Genomic DNA, 9174 nt, shown 5'->3' with positions numbered 1-9174 from the left:
GATAAATAAGACTATATTACTCATGCTGCGTGTTCTTAACTAATCTGAATCTCAGATGAATGTTTTTCCCCTGCAGGACAGATATTGCTCTATCTCTGGCCAGTCTGCAGCTTGAGTATCACATTCTGTTTGTTGCTTCTCCCCACGGATTCAAATTGATATGCTGTTGTCCCTTGCTTGCCTCTCCACCCCCAGCACAATGCCTTGTCTTACATGCTGCACCCAGGCAGTGCTTTAAGTCATTACCTTTTGGGTTTGCCTGTCTCAGAGTGCCTAGCAAAGCTGGCTCAGCTAGGACTGTGTCCATACTACTGAAGATAATAAAGGTTTTTCCATTAACATTAATAGAAGTTCAGACTTCTTTTGATATGCTGCTGCATATCCTGAAATCCTAGAAGCTAGTCCATCTTCCAGCCACCTGGGTTGTAGTGCCTAGTAATAGCTCCCTAGTGCAGTGAAGCTTACAGATGTACACATCTTTTAATATTCTTACATCACTTTTGAGAACTAATAATTCCGGTGCCAGTTGTTCTTGTTTGTTGTGTCAGTGACCAATTCTTTTGACTTGGAAACATTTGTGGTGCTATTAAGTTGTGCCACTCAAATGTGTCCCAGTAAAAAAACCCCAACACTCACTGCTGGCACAAAGCACAAATGTCCTCTGATCTCAATGTGATCCCTGCTGTCACAGCCCAACACACAAAGGGAGGATTGTTAAATGGTGAGCCGAGAGGTTTTTAGGGAACTATGTTTCAATTTCAATCTTCCATGAGGTGACTTGTAAAAACAGTAAAGAGAGATGGTTATTGCAAGAATTTTGAAAAACCTCTTGTCTGCATCCTTTTAGATAAATGCTGTTTGTTTCCTGCTCTCACGTAATAATCATGGGCAACTTCTGCTGTGCTTGCTAAGCCTGTTCCCTCTTCACTAGGTGATGTTTACCTATTAGTGCAGCTTGCACTAGCGGTTATTCAGTGCAGCTGAATCCCAGGTTTTGCTCATTTTGTGGCACAAAGCTCATTAGTCAAGGTGAATGATGATGTCTCTGTGTAGAAGAACAGGTCAGTGCTCTCTCATTTTCAGATGCCCATTTTCTGTGGTCACTGAGTTTCCAAAGTTGTTTGTTACCTTTCCTCTTAGTGTTATCTCATCTTCTGTCAAGGGTGTGATAGTGATCCCTGCAGGGCAAAGGATCTCAGTAGGTAGATTGTTTTGCTGAGGGAAAAGCACAGGCACAATGTGATGTACTCCAAATTGTCAGGCGTGGGCTTTGCCCCTCCATAAACAAACTGACTTCACTGCTTGCCATCACTCTTTATTTGCTCCCTCACCTTCTTTTGCAGAGTCTTTTTCTCTTTCCAAATGTCTGTCTTTGTTCATGCAAACTAGATGTCTGTGTATCCTCCTCCTTCCCCTGAGCATTATTTTCTCATCACAGCTTGTATATATTTTTACTCTCTTGGCCTGGGTGACTTAGTTCTTATCTCACCACTTTGCCAAAAAATATTTCTCTTTTTCCTCTAAATGTTCCCCTCTTGGTCATGACTGACAGTATATCAGCTCTGGTTTCTGCAGGAGGCTTTATTTCCTCTCCTCCTCCCACAGAAGTCACAGTTCTTGCAATTCCTCAAAATTAAAGTTTTAAATACCTGTAGATGATCCAGGGATCCTACTCTGTTACCATCAGGTCTTATTCACAGTATTCCCCTGTAGGAGGAATCACTACTGAACATAAAAAGTTTAATTTAAACACAGGCCCAAATCAAGTGTCATACTGGCACATCTATATAGGTCGAGTGAGAGTCGATTTCTGAGCTGATCAGGATATTGTGCATAGGTCCATCCCTGTCATGAGCTGATCCAGATCTGCTGGTTTAAAAACCTACAACAACTGAGATGCATCAAAATCATGATCCTATTCTGAATTTTAGAGACCAGGTGTGTTCCTTTCCAGGCTGCTGGAAGCAAGGAAAATTTCAGATGATCCCCCTTTGCAATGTACTTTCATTCTTCTCCACTCCTTCTGCAGCATGGAGAAACCAGTTTCCCTGCTGGATTCAGGAATAAGGATCAAGTTGAGTAGTAACCTAACAAGCAGGAAGAGAGAGTTGACTGTTTATTCTCCACCTGTCATCTTTCAGGTGGCTTTTTATAACCCCCTCTAACTCAGACAAAATAAACCATCCTTGAATTAGCACATGGCTGTTCCTGCAGGGACAACAGAACAGGACCCCCAGGAGTGGATGGACAAGTATTTTCACTAACGTTCAGTGTTACAACTTAGGTATCAGTGAACACTTTGAAGAGCATCTTTGTCATGGCTCTGCACACTCATGCTGTGTTGCTTAGTGCAGAGGAGGTAAGTTGTACTGCCAACAGTAATGCTACATTCATGTTGGAAAACAAATGCAGTGGAGATAAGTGAGGAAATCTGTTCAAAATGCCTTTTCTATTGTGTGAGAAGAAAGGGAAGAGGCAAGAGAGGAACCCCTGTGCAATGAAAATACATCTTTTACCAAGCTGACTACAGATAGAAGACAGACATTTAAAAGCCTACTGTAATGTGCATTTGATATAAATTGAAGAACAGTTCAAATTCATTTTTCAAGGTTAATTGAACACAGTTGTTTTTCTCTTTTTTCTTTTTTTTTTTTTTTAACAAAAGCTGTTCAATCTCTTGTATTTGAATCTTCTCAAAATGTGCTGTACAAAGCCAGTGCATTTCCTGCCTTTAAGGAAAAAGGCTATTGGATTCAACACTTGGGGTGGGTTTTCCTTAAGTTCATGTTCATTTCATTCTTTTCACTGGACTTTTATCTGTGTGTCTGGGTGTGCTGAAGCACATGTGCTGCGAATAGGGAACATGCTCCACTTCTTTGATTCCTCCTGATCACACTGGAGTTGAAAGCTGTGTAAAGTGACAGCAGATTTTGATTTCCCACTGCCCTTGTCAGTCTGGATGTACAGTAAAATAACAGCCAAGCTGTGTATCTCTGGTCTCCCACTGTAACTCCTGCTGAGATAAAGAAAAGGGGCTACTTCAGCAATTACACTGCAAGTCGTCTCAAAAATGAGTAATATCTCCATGGCTTCCAGCCCCAGAGGCTCCATATGGACTCATCCAGCTGAGCATCTGTGGAGTTTTGGCTCTAGTTCAAGAGGCAGAACTGCTATTCACATGTGTGTTTCTGGATCTCCATTTCTGCCGCCTCCCCCCATGCCCATGAGCTATCCCAGCATCCATGTCCATGAAGTTCTAACATGGGCTTGCTGCAGATGAAAGATGGATGTCAGCCCCAGCAGGTCAATGTATTCCCCGAAAAAACATCCACTGGTATTGGCAAGAAAGCCCCTGGGGAATATATCTTCTGGAAAGACAACAATCAAAAGAGATGGTTGGGGTAATTGCACTTGACTGAAGGGAGAAATACTTCTTCTAGCAGAAAAATTGGTACTTAAAAGTGTTCGACCAGCCAAGGACAATTTATCCAGTTGGTGATGTGCAAGTACAGAGGGCAGTTAATTCATTTTAAATCACTCTTGCAGTCAGGAGAGTGATGGGAAAATGCCACCAGGATGGCTCTTGCTCTGGGTACAGTCCCAGAGCAAGATCTCCTTTCCTTGTCCTGACTTCTCACCAAATATACTCAGTTGGTAACAAGGTGTTGTCTTCCACTCTTACAAGCCTGCAGAGGTAGCCCGGGGCCTGAGAGTGAAGAGGGGAATTACTGCCTTCCTCTCAAATGTTGTCTGTAATTCGCAATCTGTTTCCAAGGTTTAGCTGCTGTTTCAGAGCGGAGCCGGCCCCATACACCAACTGCATATGGTGGCAGCACTGGCCTCAACGGGAGCTGTTCCTCCTGTCAAAGGCAATACGCAGGCGTGACTGAAATGCGTGCTGAATACACCGGCTGAGAAAAACAAAGCTGTTGCTATGGTCTTTCCCCCACTGATTTGTTTTAAATATTGAGTCACAAAATCTCACCCCCCCACCCTTGAGTCCAAAAATCCCCCCCCCCCCCCTTTTTTTTTTTTTCTCCTTGGTTCCATTAGGATGATGAAAGGAGAGTGAACTGATTTGTGAGTGATATAAAAATTGCAGTTTCCTAAATTTACTCAGAAGCCTTCGGAACCAATCCATCCTGGGATTTGTCTGCAGCAGAAACCAAACCACCTGCTTAGGTTTTGTTTAACTTGCATGAGTAAAACACTTCAAACTCCTTTATGTGTTACAAAAGACGGAAGGGAAGCAAAGCTTGAGCACTGGCACACTTCCCCACTGCCCCCCTTTCCCTGTAACTGTAAAGATCTGAATCAAATGCTCATTTGCACGAGCAGAACAGAGAGGGAAACCTCCCACTTTTGTCTCCTTTAAGGAGAATCACAAACCACCGAAGCGCTGCCTAGAGCATTGAATGCAAGCATTACCTCATCAGCACACAGCCTTATTGGCTGCAGATAACGGGAGGTGGGGTGTTGGCGCCTACCCGCTCGGTGAGAGCTGGGCTTTCTCATTATCTCTTTCTCTTTATTTCAAAACAACTGACCCTTTTAATGCGTGTCACCTACAGGGACATCCTGGTCTTTATGGAAGCGTCCTATAAAACCAGGAGGGACCAGCCCAAGTGTGATCATAAAGAGGTTGAACGAGATCAATAGAAACAATTTTAAAATAAATACCCCTTAAATGCAATGAGCAATTGCGTATTCAGTACGGCAGTTTTAACCATCCTTTTAAAATTACTATTAAATCCCACAGAGCGGCTCTTATGTAGTCAGTAGAATCCATAGGGTTTCTCAATTTTTATTTTTTTATCAAGCCTCTGCGTGTTTCCTAAAGCTAAATTATGTCATTTTTATTCAGGACCACCTCTGCCACTGGTTTTCAGAAAAGTCATCACTAATTGCAGAGAGCATGAAAAGTCTGGTGGTGATATTACTTACCTCTTGTGAGGACCTGGCCTTTCAGTCATTGAGAACATATTGCCCTGTTGGGACACACCAGGAAATTAGAATTCAGTGCTAAGGTAAATCCCAAGATACTTTTTGAGGGACAAAGTTACCACTCCTTTTACAAACAAGGAGAGCAGGAGCAGTTAAAGTCACCTGCAAACCTGATAGCTGCATGAAAGTGGCAGAATCAGGACTAAAAGCATTGTCTGAGTCCAAGCAATGTTCTTGCCACTGGCCTTGGTTTTCACTTAGATCTCACTGCTGTGAAATTCCTTTTGGCATTATAGCAATTCAGTGTAAATTAAGCAAGGATCTCAAGGTTTATCTCTTGATGAATAACATGGCCAGGTGCAGACAGAGTTCCAAGAACCTCTTCAACATCCGTGCCATACAAAGCTGTATGCCATGTGTGCTGCAAAAGGCCTTTAATCCTTTATTTCCTTTATGGTGGTTATTAATAGGGGACTGAGTTCTGTCTTTGTCTCTCTGATGTCGTTTCCTTTGTTTCCTTTTAGGAGCAGCACAAGAGGATAGAGAGCAGACAAACTGCAATATCCCGGTAATTAACTACCTCAGCAATATAGTGGCACCACGGCAATGGTGACAATTTGCATACATTAGCTTTCATGTTCCAGGAAAGCAATTTCTGTAGCATTTGAGAGAAAAATAAGGAGGAAAAAAGAGAGAGAGGAAAGGGTGAGCTGGGGTCAATATAGGACTGTAATTGAGATTGTATTCAGAGAGAGAATGAGTGAAGCTCTGAAAGTGCTTGAAGCCTTGTTAACTGGATGTAATTCTACCTGTAACTGGGTGTAATTCTACCTGAAGCAGTTAGTTGACAGTACTGATCCAGTTTGGAGAGATATTTCAGCACCTTTAGGACCCACAGATTTCAACCAGTGCTTTAGGTGCAGACTGTCTCAGCTATACCCAACATCGTGGGCCTGCATTTGCAGGACTTGTGATGCTGCACAGGCACTGCAACCTTCATGCACTGATGCCTGGCTTGTGAGTTCAATTCCTGAGCAGAACAGGAGACCCCCAAAACCTGTCACCATACCAGACGATCATGTACTAGCAGTGTTTTCAGTGGAGAAACAGAAGCTTTGGCAGTGAAAATGTATCTGTCTCTGCCAAGCTCCTTTGTATCCTGGGGTCTTTACACTTCAGGGCTGTTAGAAGAGGCAGCAATAGACTCCTGGACATTAAGAGGATATAGAATCATAGAATCATAGACCAGTTTGGAAGGGAAGGGGCATTAAAGACCATCTAGTTTCAACCCCTCCATGGGCAGGGATGCCACCCACTACACCAGGTTGCTCAAAGCTCCATCCAGCCTGTTCTTGAACACTTCCAGGAACAGGGCATTCACAAATTTTTGAGGTGCTCTTGGATCTGGGGTACAATGAAAGAATCCATTGCCAGGGCTGGTGGCAGGTAGGGAGAGAGGTTCTAGCTGCAGCTGGTGTGCTGCTGCAGCCGCCAAGTCTCTCCTGCTCCTGTGCTCCAGCTCATCATGGGGATGAATTTCATCAGAGAAAAAAAAGTAAAGCTCCTGCATAGGCAAATCCAAAAGCTCTGTTTTCTTGTAATCTAAACTGCTGTGTGGTGGCAGTGATGCTACCTTATGGTTGTCATAGCAGTTTGGTTGAAATACTTGGATCAAGAAGAGGAGTCTGTGGTCTGGCAGGCAATATGGGAAGGGGTACCTCAAGCCGGTTTTAGACCAGTGGGAACCTGCAAGCTCTGTGTTATCTATGAAGGTATTTCTCAACATTCATATTTGTGTGACCTGGAAGCATGTGTCCCTTAAATTGTCTTTTTGTTCTCTTTTGTTGATTTACTCTGTGACTTTGGGAAAATGACTTAATATCTGTGTGCCTGAATTTGTGTATCCATAATAAGGGTGTATTATTAAACAGCTTTCTCAGAGGCACATTGTAAGGTTTAATGAATTCATGCTTGCAAAGTAATTTAAGATTTCAGATTAAAATTGTTAGAGAAGTGCAAAGTGCATTATAATTAAAACAGAGAGGATACAAAATAATAATAATCAAAAGGCCCTGAAGCTGCTGATAACTTTAAAGGGGGAATATGTATACTTGAAGTTACTAATAAAAACATCAACCACTGTGTTACAAAGTAAGATTTTTCAGCTGTATAACGTTAGATAATTTTATGCTATTTATTATTCTTAGTATTTCCATTCTCATTGCATAGAAAGCAAATCTATTAAACTGATCTCTCCTGGATTTATATCAAAAGGAGATCAGTGTTTGCCCAAAATATGTCAGAAGACTGCAAAGACATGGAACGTTTGATTGTATGGCTACCTTTACTCACAGAAATCTATGGGATGACTTACCTGAGTGACTCCAGAAGTTTTTGTTGAATCAGGGCCTTGGTGTGCAGGGACAAGGGGTTGAAAAATTATCTTCTTGCCACAAACAATAAATTCCACAAAGAATAAAGTCCCCACAGAGTACCAAATCCTTGGAAAGAAACTGTGTGGCACGAGCCAAAGCCTTTTCAGCAACAAAGATTCCATTCTGTAACACAAAAACCAGGGATTAGTGTGACCTTCCACACCTCCATAAAACAAAGGTTGCCTCTGCACATGCCCAGGCAAAAGCTGAGGAGAGGAAGGCAATAATTCTCGTGGGGTGTTTCAGAGAAAGCTGTTGGAGAAGAGGCAGAGCAAAACCACAGAAGACCAGGAAAGAATAGATTTTGCATTCTGTCCATCAGGATTATCCCTTTCACAAAAATTATCGTTTTGTGTTTGTAAACATTTGGGGTTTGGTCAAGATACAATCTTTTTTTGTCTTGAGCTAAAATCCCAAAGCTTTTGGATGTCAAAAGCAAGACCAAGACTACTTAAGGTCTGCACCAACTTGTTCAACTGTAAGCCCGATAAAACATAACCTTTGCTGTGCAGCCTGCAAGACCTGTGTCCCCCTTCAGGCAGCTGGTCCCTTGGCAGGGAGGGTGCCTGCTGGTAATTCAGTGCAAGCTTGGTAGGAGGTGTAAGCTCAGCTACCTTACAGATGGGGACAAGTCCTCAGACAATTAAAGTGGTCATTGGTTTCTGTGCTTCATGTACAGCTAATATCAAATGAAAGGCTGTGCAATCTTTTAAATAAAGGTGGCTTTCCTGTTATGGGACGAATTATGAATGATTTGCCTTCAGAGGTCAATGCTGAACTGGGGGAGAAGAGACAAGAGTGTATTTTGACTATTTGGAAATGTAAGGCCTTGGGTTGGACTTTGAATTTCAGTTTTCTAAACATATCTATGATGGCTCTCATGTGGGAAGAAAAAATAAAACAACAAGACTGTTTTTACTGTACTTTAGAAACTGAGTTTGTTTTCATGGAGCTGTACTTGATCCCTGCTGAGATGAATCTCAGAAGCTGCCTGATCTGAGCATGGCAAGCCTGGAAGGCCTCTGGGTGACCATTAAGATTCTGGCTGACACCAACCTCTGAGTTTTGAGAGCACTCTGGCCTCGGCTTCCTGTTTTGCAGCAGGGGAACTCAAGCAGTGCTGGTCTTGGGACAGCAAACACCCAAAGCCTTATTCCTGTAAGCCGATTCCTGGTTCATCCTCACATGATGATGAGCTCCCAGAAAAGCAGATTACACAGAGTGTCCAATTTGGGGAGGACTGTAGATGTTGTATAGCTCTTAACATCCTTGGGCATTGTGTTTTGATGAAGTGTACATTTTAGGGACTTAACAGGGAATGAGAAAGAATGGGATAATCCGTCCTTATTGAAAAGACAAAAGGGGAAATGTGGGAAGTATTCCAGTCCTCTGCCACAAAAATACCTTAATGTATTAGTCATCTGAGTGATTGCAACATGTTCTGACAGTTCTAATGCCAAATATGTGACTGAAATACCAAGGAAAACCAGGTGTCCGTAGTCTTTTTAGCAATAAGTAACACCTCAGATACATTCTTTGAAAAAGCCCATTTTGTGTTAGATAGTTTGGGGTTCAAATGTTTACAAACCCAAACTCTGGCTTTGTCTGAACTCTGGGCAGCGTTTGTGGGTCTTAACAGTGGCTGCATTTCTGGAGTGGTACCGAAAGCCTCAGCCTCAGTGTTGTGAAAGTAAATGTGTGGGTGACTTCATTCAGAGCAACTTCACAAAATAAAATGTTTTCTTAGTGCTGTGGGCAGGTCTGATCCAGCTGTGAAGTTGGGACTGTGTTACAT

General features: G+C 42.5%; 1 long non-coding RNA gene across 1 annotated transcript; it reads right to left on the bottom strand.

Moving 5' to 3' along the window:
• Positions 1–1992: 1992 nt before the first annotated feature.
• LOC108449290 lies at positions 1993–7772 on the bottom strand. Its single transcript, XR_001865440.1, has 3 exons — positions 7319–7772; positions 4945–4988; positions 1993–3860 (listed from the first exon to the last, which is right to left on the bottom strand). It is a non-coding gene; the product is annotated as an uncharacterized LOC108449290 (long non-coding RNA).
• Between the last annotated feature and the right edge of the window lie 1402 nt (positions 7773–9174).

Source organism: Corvus brachyrhynchos, unplaced genomic scaffold (assembly GCF_000691975.1).
Source record: "Corvus brachyrhynchos isolate BGI_N302 unplaced genomic scaffold, ASM69197v1 scaffold70, whole genome shotgun sequence".
NCBI classification, from domain to species: Eukaryota; Metazoa; Chordata; class Aves; order Passeriformes; family Corvidae; genus Corvus; species Corvus brachyrhynchos.
The sequence above is the reverse complement of the archived record's forward strand: the minus strand, read 5'-3'. Positions and strand labels throughout refer to the sequence as shown.